Source organism: Anopheles arabiensis, chromosome 2, assembly GCF_016920715.1.
Source record: "Anopheles arabiensis isolate DONGOLA chromosome 2, AaraD3, whole genome shotgun sequence".
Taxonomy (NCBI): Eukaryota; Metazoa; Arthropoda; class Insecta; order Diptera; family Culicidae; genus Anopheles; species Anopheles arabiensis.
This window is the reverse complement of record NC_053517.1, coordinates 68,288,472-68,302,456: the sequence shown is the minus strand read 5'-3', so window position 1 is coordinate 68,302,456 and position 13,985 is coordinate 68,288,472. Positions and strand designations below refer to the sequence as shown.

At 40.5% G+C, this 13,985-nt stretch overlaps 1 long non-coding RNA gene across 1 annotated transcript; it reads right to left on the bottom strand.

The window, feature by feature from the left end:
* Positions 1–10,727: 10,727 nt before the first annotated feature.
* Positions 10,728–11,159, bottom strand: LOC120895603. Its single transcript, XR_005738343.1, has 2 exons — positions 11,043–11,159; positions 10,728–10,982 (listed from the first exon to the last, which is right to left on the bottom strand). It is a non-coding gene; the product is annotated as an uncharacterized LOC120895603 (long non-coding RNA).
* Between the last annotated feature and the right edge of the window lie 2,826 nt (positions 11,160–13,985).

Below are 13,985 nucleotides of genomic sequence, written 5' to 3'. Positions count from 1 at the left end.
TGTGATAGACAGATAGGCAAAATCAATGGCTACTCGAATCAGAAAGAGTTATCCACCAGTGGAGAAATTATCCACCGGTGGAAAATAAATTCCACCGGTGGATTCGAGCATATTAACCGATCGGATAAATTTTATCGACTTTCGTTGGCGATCAGGCCCACTGTATAAGAAACATTTACTTAGGCAGCGGTAATCGCTGATGCGGGCGTGCGTGCATTTTCTGAAAATATATGGAATTTGACACCCGCAGCGGGTGACAGTTTGCAATCGCATGCGTCAGAATCAAACAATTTAGATTTTTTCACACGCACGCATCAGCGATTACCGCTGCCTTAAGTTGAAACAGAACATGTGTGTCTTTTTCTTTCATCCAGGGTATTGCCCAAAACAACGTGGCTAAAAGAGGCGGGTAACATTAACCGAAGTGATCGTGGTTGCCAAAGCATAATCGATTAGTGGTGGGAGCTCGGAATCGAACCTACCAGATTTCGCGATCAGAATCGGCTTCGGAATCGGAATCGAACTGGGAATCGCAATTTGCCCCGATAACGGAATCATACAGGGTTTTCCATTCCAATTAACAACTGTCAACAGTCAACTAGCAATCCTCGATTTGAAAAACACAATTGTCTACCACTTACAATCAAGTCAAGCCGTTTTTGGTACACTGTCCATTTCAATTTCACAATTGTCGTCTTCAAAAACACACGTCAGATGCGGCACGGGTTGTTTTGGTTTTTACTGGAACGTGTATCACTGGGCTGTAAGAATTGAACCATGCTGTTAACGGAGGCTGATTCAAAAATCAAAACAAAACAGAAGTTATTAACAAAATTTTAACATGTTTTTGGACTTAAAAAGATCGTGAGCGTGAAAAATAATACCCTTCTTTATCGGATTGTTACAGCGCCTCCGCTAATAATGTTTCGATTTGCTGTATGTAGTAGCTAGAAATAATTCCCGATAACGAACCTCGAGCAGTTGTAATTCTTTAGAGTATGGAAAAAACATTCAAACACAAAAGTCATAGTTGAAAAAGTTCAGAGTGTTTAATTTCCAGGAACAAATTGATTAATAATTCATACTAAAATCTAAGTAATTCATTACACCTTAAAATTCACAGCCATCTCTCACATTTATGGTTTAGTTAATATGCTATGCATAATATGTAAGTAACGAAAAAAAAAATTAGTCTGTTATTTCTTCTTCCCTAATGCATCGTTCTACGTAAGACCACATATTTCTTACATAGCCAACCCAATCTTCTTGTGTGATCAACGATGCACCGTTTTCTATAGCTGTCATAAGCTGCGTTTCATTCTGAGGATTTGCACGTTTCACGGTATTCTTCCACTTGCTGAACATGTTCTCAATGGGATTGAGAAATGGCGAGTACGGAGGAAGATACAGCAATTTATTGTTCTGCTGTGTTACCAATTCTTTAATTTCTTGACATTTGTGAAATGCTACGTTGTCCATAACCATTACAGCTGCATGTATGCCTTTTTCTACCATTTTCTCTGGCAGCTCTGTTAAAATTTTCCAACTGCTTTTCCGGTTTTCCAACTGCTGAACGTCCCATGGATGCTCTCATGCTGACATTCATTCCTACTTCATCTATGTATATTATGCTTAACTCGCTCATTTGGCGAGGCAATGCCATAATTTGAATTGCCTATTTGAATGTTTGAAAGTGCGTTCCTTTTCTCCGGCTGTCGATGCACACGCTTGAAGGAATAATTAAATCATTCAATGGCTCTTCCTATTGAGTTAATGCTAACGACTATGTTATGCTCAGCCTCTAATTTTTGTCGTATTTTACGTAGCGACAAAGTGCAGTCTTCGTCTATCCATTGTTTTATACTGCAGATAGCTTCATCGGACAGTTTTTTTTTGTTTCTTTCCTCCTCGCTTCCCAGGCTCTATATCACCAGTCAATTTAACTTTTTGCAAAATTGTGTACACAGTGTTACGATTCATGTCGAATGATGTACAAATGTTTGCAATGCTTACTCCTTTTTCATATGCTGTTATAATTCGTTTGCGATCTTCTATTGTTGTTGTACGATTGTTACGTTTTGGAGTCTGCACCGATTCTACCTGCTCACTATTATCGATATCCATCTCAGAATCAGACATGACTGAAACACATATCCTAAGGTTATTGTCCAACACACAAGATCCAGCTCATAAAAGTAGATTATTACACTGGTGGACATTAAAATAGGAAAAAAAATTTTGTGTGTGTTTTTTTTTTGCGTGCACTAGGTGTGTCATCGCCAACAGTTCGAGGCGTACTGAATTTGCAATAGCCGAATTTTGCCTTTTATACTCTCATTTTTGGTGCGCTACTTATCTGAGTTTTGAGTGCCGGCAGCGTTTTGCGGCAGTATAAAAGGAGAGCCAAACCGTGTTGCGCTTCATTCTTCCATCAGTGGTCAAGGTGAAAGGTTGATATTTAAAAATTCCACAAAATCATCATGGGTCGCGGAAAACACTGCACACCAGAGGAGCGGAAACATATTCAGGGGCTATATATCGTGAGAACGTGCCAATCAAGACAATCTGCAAGGCGTTCGGCCGTTCGCGGACGTTTGTGGACAACGCCATTCGTAGCGAGGCTACGGGTAAATCGACAGGTCGTCCGGGAAAAACAACGGCCGACGTTGACGCGCAGATTGTTGAGATCATCAGGGCGGATCCTTTCAAAACCTGCGCTCGTATCAAGCAGGAGCTTGGTTTGCAAGTTTCGACGAAAACGGTGTCTCGCCGTTTACACGCCGCTGGGTTCTGTGCACGGAGACCGAGGAAGGTTCGTAAGCTGCAGCCGCACCACGTAGAAGCGCGCATTCGGTTTGCCGAAGAACATTTAGCTGCATCCATCTTTTGATGGAGCAAAATCATTTTTTCGGATGAGTCCAGAATCAATCTGGATGGTTCAGACGGCACTAAATACGTCTGGCGCCTTCCTAAACAGGCGTATCATCCAAAAAATACTATAAAAACTCTAAAGCACGGAGGCGGCCACGTAATGGTGTGGGGTTGCTTCTCCTGGCACGGCCCGGGTCCTTTGTTCCGTATCAAAGGGACACTGAACTCGGAAGGGTATAGAAACATACTACGTCCTAAGATGTTGCCACACGCCCGACAAAAATTCGGAGACGAAGAGCATTACATCTTTCAGCACGATAACGACTCAAAGCATACATCGCGATTAGTTAAATGTTTTTTGGCAAACGAGGATGTGCAAGTTCTACCGTGGCCTGCGTTGAGTCCAGACCTCAACCCGATTGAAAATCTGTGGTCAACTCTCAAGCGTCAGCTTAAGAACCAGCCTGCACGTTCAGCCGATGATCTATGGACACGCTGCAAGTTTATGTGGGAACGCATAGACAGAAGCGAATGCCGTAATCTCATCGGCGATATGGCCAAACGCTGTCAGGAAGTGATAGCGAATAACGGTCACCAGATTGACCGTTAGAATGTGTTTTCGCTCAGTGGAACACCGCAACACCTCCTCCCAACAACCACTTAAACAGTCCTTTTCAGGGCTACCAAATATTTCTGACAAGAACTATGTCTTTCGGTCACAGAAAAAAGTTCCTATTTTTATGTCCACCAGTGTACCTATTAAAATAGTTTTATTTCTTCAGTACTCGATACTTTAGTTGAATTTAATCGGATGATCTATTTTAAAGTAAAGTGTAAAGGATCACTGGGCAAAATGGACATGCGTGGCACAAAGGGCATTCTTTACTAAAATAAGAATTATTACACACGCATGAAAATTTACGGACTCAAATGCATTCTTTAAAGTGATGTATAAATAGCATGCATGTTTTATTATTCGTTGTGGAACTAGAAAAATAAATTTGTCAACAACATTATACAACAAAAGACACCATTTTAATCATCTACAAAATAAGATTAAAATAGGGGAACAGTAATCAAGTGATTTATTTTTGGACCATTTATTAATTTTCATTGATCAATTCACTCAATATCCACCGAGTAATGTAAAAAACAGACAAAATAAGAAAATTAAAAAAAATAAGTATCGATAAAACTGCGTAATATGTCTATATAGCTCCATATTCCCATATTCCCGTATTGATTACGACCCTTTTACAGCATGGTTCAATTCCGCATTTCAATGCCGCATCTGACGTGTGTTTTTGAAGACGACAATTGTGAAATTGAAATGGACAGTGTACCAAAAACGGCTTGACTTGATTGTAAGTGGTAGACAATTGTGTTTTTCAAATCAAGGATTGCTAGTTGACTGTTGACAGTTGTTAATTGGAATGGAAAACCCTGTAATTGACTCAAAAATTAGAATTAGCTCCTGTGACGATTTCGCTCAAACCGGGTATAAGAATAATTTTTTTACAAGTAAATTTTGATTTTATGCGGTTATCAATACGTAGTATGATTAAACCCAAATGCCTTTTTTATGGCGATGCCGAAACTGATACTGTTTGGAAGCCGATTCTTATTTAGGAGCCAATTCCGATTCGAAAACCCATTCCGATTCCGGAGTCAATTCCGGAACAAATTCCGAATCCGGAGTCGATTCCGGCATCAATTCTGGAGCCGATTCCGGAACCAATTCCGGAGTCGATTCCGATTCCGAAGCCACAATCGATTCCTGAAACTGATTCCGGATCTACTATCCTGAATGGATTCCGAAAAACTGCGGAGCTAGCCGGAATCGATTCCGACAAAAATTTCATTTTCCCATCACTAGTATGGACCATACAACAGTTCAATTGGCATGAAGGAAAAGAATGTGCTCTTATCTTTTTGGTGAATTGTTTTTCTTCAAAAATAACCTAAATGTTGATATACGTTATAACCAAAAGAGTTATTAGATGTGAGCCACTCTTTTAAAAGAGTCACAAAGCACATCCGTAGATCAGTACAACAAACGACTTTTAATTTGCATCGCACACGCTTAATGCGTTCGTGATATCACTATCGATCAATTATTAACAACTATGAGGGTCCTTTCCATCTTAAGTGGATAGGCTGAAATTTCAGCCTGTCAGCTGTTAGCATTGTATATCAGTTTTCGAGCAGCTGTCAAAGTGGGTATAATATACAGGTGCGCTTATCCCAAGATGTATGAGTTTAGAAGGCTGATTTTTATTGCCTCTGCTTCTGAATGAGGATTTTAAGAGTGTTTTGTTTAGTCGTCAAGCCTCCAGAAAGTTGGTTTGCACAAAAATGTTCACCCATCGTCTCAAATAGTGATATCCAAATTTTGTTATATTAAACATGCTATGAGACCACCTGGACTACATACACTTTGATTCTGGATCACCAGATCTCTTTAATGCACCTTGGGATAAATGTAACCACCTTGTTTTGCCACTTTTTGAGCAGATACTCGGATCTAAATCTAGTTTTGAGGCTAGAATAATCTAGACTGAAAATTACAGACTAGTTTTGTGAGTGGTTTTATACAGAGTGTTTACATGATTTCAGCCTCCATCAGTCAAACTGAATACAAAAAACTTACTAGAATCGTGAAGGGCCCCATGGTTATGTTTCAACGACTGTTAATCTTTAACTATTTCTTTGGCAATGCCGACTAATATCAGTCGCTGGTTCCAGGCGTTCAGAAGGTTTAGTGGCAGTCAACGTATGCAACTTACTTAACACGATGTTACAATAAAAAAATATGAATAATATATTTTTGGTGTAGGCTACCAATCAACGCAACAAATATGCAAATTATTAATTTAAAAAATTGCACCAAAAATTTGATTTAAATATCACAAAACTAATAAATAATGCTATTATGACACTCTCAGTGTCACCTTCAACATGTTCAGCTCCAGGGCCTGCCATTGGTCAGTGATCCCCCATTGGTCAGTGACTGCCAGTGATCTTTCCCGTATGTCGATGGCAGGCCCTAAGATCTGCCATTGGTCTTGTGTTAGGGAAACAAACACTATTTAATAATAATTGCAGTTGATAAAATCGTCATTCCACACACAACAGTATTGATGAACAAAGTAGTCAAACCCACCGACTAAAACAACCAAAAACCGTGGTACAATCCTATCATCAAGATAGACTGGTCGATGCAATACATCAGCAAGCATAACAACAATAGTTTGGTCATACTACAACTGTTAGGATAGCTCGAACGAACTCCGCCTGCGATTGTAAACGCGTGAAGTAGCAGGTCGTTAGCGGAAGAGAGGAACAGGAAGCACGATTATCCGGGCGGATTTGATCGGTCTCTTGATCGGTGAACGCCATACCAGTCGGACGTGTTTTTAAACCTAGCGCTAAAATAAAATACAGTTAAAGGTTCTAAAAAAGTCCTAAAGTCGTTTACCGGGAGCCGCAACAACAACACTTTATCGAAATAGCCGATAAATACGAAAACCACTACAATATTTACACCGATGGTTCCGTTCTACCACCCAACGCCGGTTGTGCAATAAACACACAAAATAGAAACCTAAAACTCAGACTACCCTGTCACCACTATCTTCTCAGCGGAAGCGATAGCTATCATCAAAGCAGCCGAAGAAGTAGCGCCTCAAAACACCGAGTGTGTTATTTTCACAGATAGCGCATCCGTCCTAAAAGCAATAGAACACGGACATTTCAACAATCCATACATCCAACATATAGAACAACTTCCCAACATCAAATATATCAGCTTCTGCTGGATCCCCAGCCACAAGAAGATTCCAGGAAACGAACAGCCGGATAGGCTGGCCAACGAAGCCCGATTGTTACTCGCAGTACAAAGCAACAGATTGTCCAGAGCCGACTTTTGTCGTTGGCTTCACAACCAGACTAAAATGCACTGGACGATAGAATGGCAACAATCCAACAACAAACAGCTTAAATATATAAAAACAACAATAGATCCATGGACAGACCACCCTTCACGAAACCATCAGAGAATCTTAACCAGGTTAAGAATAGGCACACCCGTCTCACACATCGCCACCTTTTAAACAACGAGAGCCCTTCAATCTGCCCATATAGCGCCGCAGACACAACAGTCAAGCACTAACTAACCGAATGCCCAGAATATGAGAACATAAGAGCCAAACTCAACCTACCAAAGAAAATCGAACAGCTTCTAAAAACGACACAACTATAGAAATGAAACTAATTAATTACCTGAAAGAGACAATGCTACTGGATCAAATATAACCATCGAAAAGTGGCGAATGAGCTAGACCTCAAAGTTTCTATAAAAATAAGAAAAAGAAAGTAAGAAAATAAAGAACAAAGTACAGTTGAAATTATAGCGAAAAAACTCCTTTTTTGTACATGCATCTTTGGATCAAAATCCACTGCTTGCGCTGTAGATGCCGGCGGAACGGAAAGTTGATAAAAACAGCGCCGGATTGAACCGTAAAGTGGAAGCGTAAATATCGGTTTTGGCGTTTCGTGGTGTAATAAAAAAACACACTTAACATTCCACTCTCGTTTTTTATTTACATTAAAGGAACATAGAAAATTGAATCAATTTCTATTTAGTTGGCACTAAATAACTGGCGTGACACAAAGATACTTGATATAAAACTGATACAACTGGATATCAAACTGATGAAGTAATTGACAAACCAATTTGTTTATAGACTATTTACCTGTTCTGATTGCCTTGATGAACTTAAACAGCTTCACGGAAAAGCGTCGCTTCATCGTTCACACTCAAAAATGCACCGCACCAGCTATTTGGAAAATAGCTTTTGTGGCTTTCTTAATCCACAAAACGGGAAACGTTTACCAAATCCATCCTCTTGCTATACATTGTACCGAGCACTATTGTTACAACTTCTCGAATCAAGCAAATTGCAAACGGTGAATAAGTGCAAATCGTCACCCACACGACCGTGATGCCAGCTAAATCAACATATCTTTTCGCTGAGTAAGGCGGCGCTATCGCAGCAATCGAACACGACATCCGACACGAACAAACCCATATAATCATATGGTGGTGCACTGTCAGACACCAACAAACAAACAAGACAAACATGTCAAATCCCATACATTTTTCATGTTCGATGTCGTGTTCGATGCTAGAGCCAAAGTGTATGAAGATCAGGTGGTCTCATAGCCTGTTTTTTATAGCAAAAGTTGAACGTCACTTTTTGACAGCATGGGTGAAAACATTTCCCCAAACAAGCTTTCTGACGACTTGCCTAATACACAAACAATCTTAAGGCCGGGCTACATTGATCGTACTCTCTGGTGTAATTTTAATTTTCACTAGCGCACCTGGCGGCGGCTGACCGAAGCATTTTTCCAAACAATTTGGAGCCGCTTTAGAAAATATGTAATTTTTCCATGTTTTTAACCTAATTTGGACAAGAAAAGTGTTGTAAAAGGTAGATGCACATGTCCCATAAGCATTGCATCCATTTTTATGGCAAAAAACGATTGAAAAACAACTTAAATTTGAGATCCGGCACGACCATTCCCTCGACGACCAAAAAACTTCCACCAGCCGCCGCCAGATGCGCTAGTGAAAATCGAAATTACACTTGGGAGTACGATCAATGTAGCCCGGCCTTTAGAATCTTCGTTATTTGCACTGAAATACCTTAAAAAGCACTCAAAATATTTCTTATTGTAAGCTAAACCAAATCTGAACTAATTAAAATCCATTTTTGGATCAAAATAATGCCATCGATGAGGACACCAATGTATACTACGTATGTGTTGCTAAGAACAAAGCGAACGGTTCCTATGGAAATTCATTTCACCTATTCTGTCAAAAGGAGCTTTTTTTGATTCCGAAATTAGTTGTCAATTTGTATGGGACGAGACCACCTGATATTCATACACTTTGCTAGAGCGCCGGGTAAACCGAACGAACTTGACAGTTTGCACGGCCGCACCAAAGTGGATAGAGGAGATCAGGTGAAAGCCCAATAAATAATCCCGCTAAACAAAATCAATCAGTCTGCGAACTCCCATAGTAAAAGCGGTAGCAACGCTTTTTCGCATGCGATTTTATCGGACGGCCTGTCAAATTTTTATATGGGATTTGACAGATAACGTCGGACGACCAAATCGCACATCCGACGTTATCTGTCAAATCCCATATAAATCTCGTCCGATAAAATCGCATCCCATGAGCGTTGCCACCGCCCTAAGGCCCGTGTCTGTGCTCCATCGCATGCGATTTTATCGCACGTGCTGTCAAACGCTTTTTCGTATAATATTGCGATTATTTGGATAATTTTAATAATATAACGATTATGAAAAATTAAGTTGAGATTGTTCCTACAAAACACCACACATTTAGTTTGACAGATAAAATCGGATGCGGCGTCCGACGAAATCAAAATTTTTTGATTCCGTCGTACGACGAAATCGCACGTCCGACGTTATCTGTCAAATCCCATATAAATCTCGTCCGATAAAATCGCATCCCATGAGCGTTGCCACCGCCCTAAGGCCCGTGGCTCATCAAATTTTGATTACGTCGGATCGTCGCATCCGATTTTATCTGTCAATGTAAGGGCTTGGTACTTGTTTCGACGCAGCGTATCGCAACGCATTGCGTGACGCACGCTGGTATCTGTTCGCTGCGTTCTGCATGGATATGTCAACACATTTTACTAAGATAAACATCAACAAACAGCAATAATGCCTCTTATTTATAGGTTCTGATGTGATTATAATGTTAAATTACAACTGTAAAATTATTTCCAGTTCTGCTCAAAACAGTGCAAAGCATGTTTTCGCTTTATTATTGCACATTGCATACTGACCCACACACACCTGTTTAGCAGCAATTACGAAATTCCTTTCTCTACATTTATTTTGTTTTGTTAATAAAATTATTTAGTAGTCCAATTACACACAAAACTGCGCTCGAAACAATTTAACGTGGAAAAATATCGATTTTCACCCGATATGGTTAAACCATTTTGACAGACGCAGCACGACGTGCGTCGAAATAGAAATTTTTCTACTTTGACGCTGCGTCGTGCGTCGTTAACGCATGCGTCTGTCAAATCCCATACATTTTGGCAAAATCGCAATGCATTGCGTCGGAACAAGTACCGCTCTCTAATAATGCAGTTTATGTAGGAACAATATGAAATTATTTTTTTATAATGGTAAAACCATTCAAATCATTAAGATTTTCGCAATATGAGCCGAAATAGCGTTTGACAGAAGCGTCCGATAAAATCGCATCGGATGAGCGTTGCCACGGGCCTAACCGTTCACCACTCAAAAAGACATACAGTGGCAACGCCGAGCGCGACAAAAAGTAGCTCAATTTTGCAAACAGAGCTACTCGTCTCGCGCGACATTTTTGCTTCATTTAGAATAATCGAATTATCTAGTTTGTTAACAAGCCAGATTATTGCCAAACGCAAAAAAATAGATTGGAACACATTGTAACCTATTTTTGTGTGTTTTCAAATAAAAGGTTGGTTGATTGTGTCAAATGAGCTACTTTGATCTCCACAGAGTGAAATTTTGAACTATTTTCGCCACGCGCGAGGTTGTCGCTCTATGTCAATTTGAACGGTGACATCCCAAGTAGCACAATCCTGTTAAGAAACCGTTAAAAGTATGCCTAAAAGTATTACTTTTAGCTTTCCATACAGCAGTAATTTCAGGGCTTAAAACACTGCGTAACGCTTTAATGGCTTCGTCAAAAATTAAAATTTTGCCGGTATTTTTAACGAAAATGTCAAACTCAACGAACAAATCGACAGAGATGGCTGTATTGCTGTCTCATTCTATATGTATTTTCTAGATCTTCGTTAAGTTATAACAGGTGTTAATATTTCATGGAATAAATGCATAAATTCACCACAAATACTTTTATTCGACATTTCAGCGTTTTCTCACTGCATATTGTCACTGTATCACATAAGTTTCTTTCAATTCCAATGGTTTCTTCCATTATATCAGCTTGGTGGTCAGCTGCAGCCGTGGACGAAAAACATGATGTCCAAACGCTATCCCAATCAAAAATGCTGCGGAATATAAAACTTATGTAGCTCATGTAAAGATAATGGTAATATCGATACACTGACCTGTTATAAAATCATGATGACACACAAATTAAACAATAGCTGATAGAAATTGTCGCAGTCGCTTGGTTTTGTTGCCATCTACACACAAGCTACACACACGAAGCTTGACGAACATTTTGACATAAGAAATGGAGGCGCCATGTACGTGACCATGTACAGTATGTCTCAAAAATTATCGTCATCAAGAGCATATTATTTTGCCCAAGAAAATATACATTTTTTGAAAAATTTTCTAATTTGCAAATATTGCATACCCTTTATCAAACTCTTCACATGTATTATTTGAAAAAATTAAATATTATTTTTTTTATTATTACCGCAGATTCAAATAGAGGAATAGAAGAAAACACATAGTTTTCAAACAGTTAATAAAAAAAATAGTTTGGTGTAATAATAAATTCGCATTATTACATAAATAAGAATGAAAAATGATTTTCCGAATATTGAATAAATTGGAAATGGTGTATGTTGGAGACGCTAACCCGTCGGCATAAACGCGTTGCGTTGTTTGACGTTTGCTGCTTGGGTCGGAACCGAAGCCAGGAAAGTGCGCGCTCTTTGTAGGCGATCTCCACGGTGTACGGACGTGTGTGTGAACCAGAATAATTTGTAACCCTTTAGAACTATCTGAATTACCGAAATACAAGAACTTTTACTTCGTAAATACAACAACTGGCGACGAGAATTCCACGATGTCGAAACCACCTGCAAAAGAAAGCTCAGAACAATGGATAATTGAAATGTTCAACCAGCAAAAGCAAATGCTTGATCAGCAGCAGCAGCTCTTGAACAGTGTATTGTCGGTGATGAAAACAAAAATGATGATGGATCGGAGAAAGCGATCGATGCCATTGCGGGGCAAATAAAAGAATTTCACCACACGGAGGATACAAACTTCGAGGCTTGGTATAGCAGATACGAAGGTTTGTTTCTTGACGATGCGAAGCGGTTGGATGACGGAGCAAAATTGCGTCTTCTTCTTCGTAAGATTGGCGTTACGGAGCACGAACGCTATATAAGTTCCATCATGCCGAAACAACCGAAAGACTTCGATTTCAAAAACACCGTGGAGAAACTGAAGAAACTGTTTGGAGACCGTGAGTCCATCGTGTGCAAACGGTTTAAATGCTTGCAGCTAGTGAAAGAGCCTCACGAAGAGTACGGAGCGTATGCGTGCCGCGTAAATAAAAAGGTTGTTGAGGCGAAGTTGGCGGGGATAGCAGAGGAGGAAATAAAATGTCTGTTGTTTGTCTGTGGTCTAAAACGGGATGCGGATGCTGATGTACGAGTTCGGCTGCTCTCAAAGATGGAGGACAACAGTGAAATCACGTTAGATCAGCTAACCGGTGAAGCTCAACGCCTGCTTAACCTGCGCCAAGATAGCAACCTTATCTCAAACACTGCGCATGAGGTAAACGCAGTGAGAAAGAATGAGACGAAACAACAAAACATCAAAGGAGGTGGCAAGGAAGCGAAAGCAGTAAGTTGCTGGTTGTGCGGAGGGCAACACTTTGCACGAGAATGTTCTTTTACGTCACACAAATGCGAGGACTGCAACGAGATAGGTCACAAGGAAGGATTTTGTGAAACGGCGTACCGTAATCGTTCTCGCTATCGCAATAACAAAGCGAAGGTAAGGGTGGTGACAGTGAACAAAATCCAGGCTGGCCGAAAGTATGTCACTGCTGCGCTAAACGGATGCGAGCTGAAACTGCAGTTGGATACCGGTGCAGATATCACCATTATATCGCAGGAAAATGGCGTCAGATAGGAGGTCCCAAATTGAGTCCAGCATCCGTTTCAGCGAGGACAGCTAGTGGAACACCGCTTAAGCTACTAGGTGAGTTTTGTTGCAAAATGACAATTAACAAACAACAGAAAGAAGCGTTAGTTCGTGTTGTAGAAGAGGAACTGTTACTTTTCGGAGCAGACAGTATGGATGTCTTCGGGCTTTGGAAACAGCCACTTGATGCCTTTTGCAACATCGTTGGGTGTGTTAAAGATGCCGCAGCAGCTGTGATTCAGCAATTTCCATCGTTGTTCTCGAACGAACTTGGTCGTTGTGATAAGATGAAAATTAGTCTACAGTTGAAGGATGACGTGAATCCTGTATTTCGCCCGAAACGTCCAGTAGCGTATGCTATGCAGTCGATGGTTGAAGATGAATTGACCAGGTTAGAGCGTAATGGCATAATAACACCCACTGATTCTTCGGAGTGGGCAGCTCCGATTGTGGTAGTACGGAAGGCGAACGGAACAGTCCGAATATGTGGCGACTATTCGACAGGTCTGAATGACGCGCTTCAGCCGCATCAGTACCCGTTGCCGATACCACAAGACATATTTACAGCCATTGGAAAATCAGCTGTTTTTAGTCAGATTGACTTAGCAGAAGCTTTTCTCCAAGTGGAGGTATGTGAAAGGATCCGTGAGTTGTTGACGATAAACACTCACAAGGGGCTTTACCGTTTCAATAGATTGCCACCGGGAGTAAAGACAGCACCTGGTGCATTCCAGCAAATCGTTGACTCAATGTTGAGCGGATTAGAAGGTGTCGCGGGTTATATGGATGACATCATTGTAGGCGGTGCTGATGAGGAAAGTCATTTGAAAAACTTACGCGCAGTTTTGATTCGTATCGAGGAGTTTGGTTTCAAGCTACGGGCAGAAAAATGTTCCTTTTTGAAGCCCCAAATCCGATACCTTGGACATTTGCTAGACCGGCAGGGTATACGACCAGACCCAGCAAAGATTGAAGCGATTTTGAAGATGCCAGCGCCAACGCAGCTCAGCGAAGTTCGTTCGTATTTGGGAGCGATAAATTACTACGGTAAATTTGTGTTTCAAATGAGAGATTTGCGTTATCCCTTAGACCTTCTTTTGAAAAAGGGCGGAGAATTCCAGTGGACAGCTGAATGCGAAAAAGTTTTCGCCGCTTTAAGG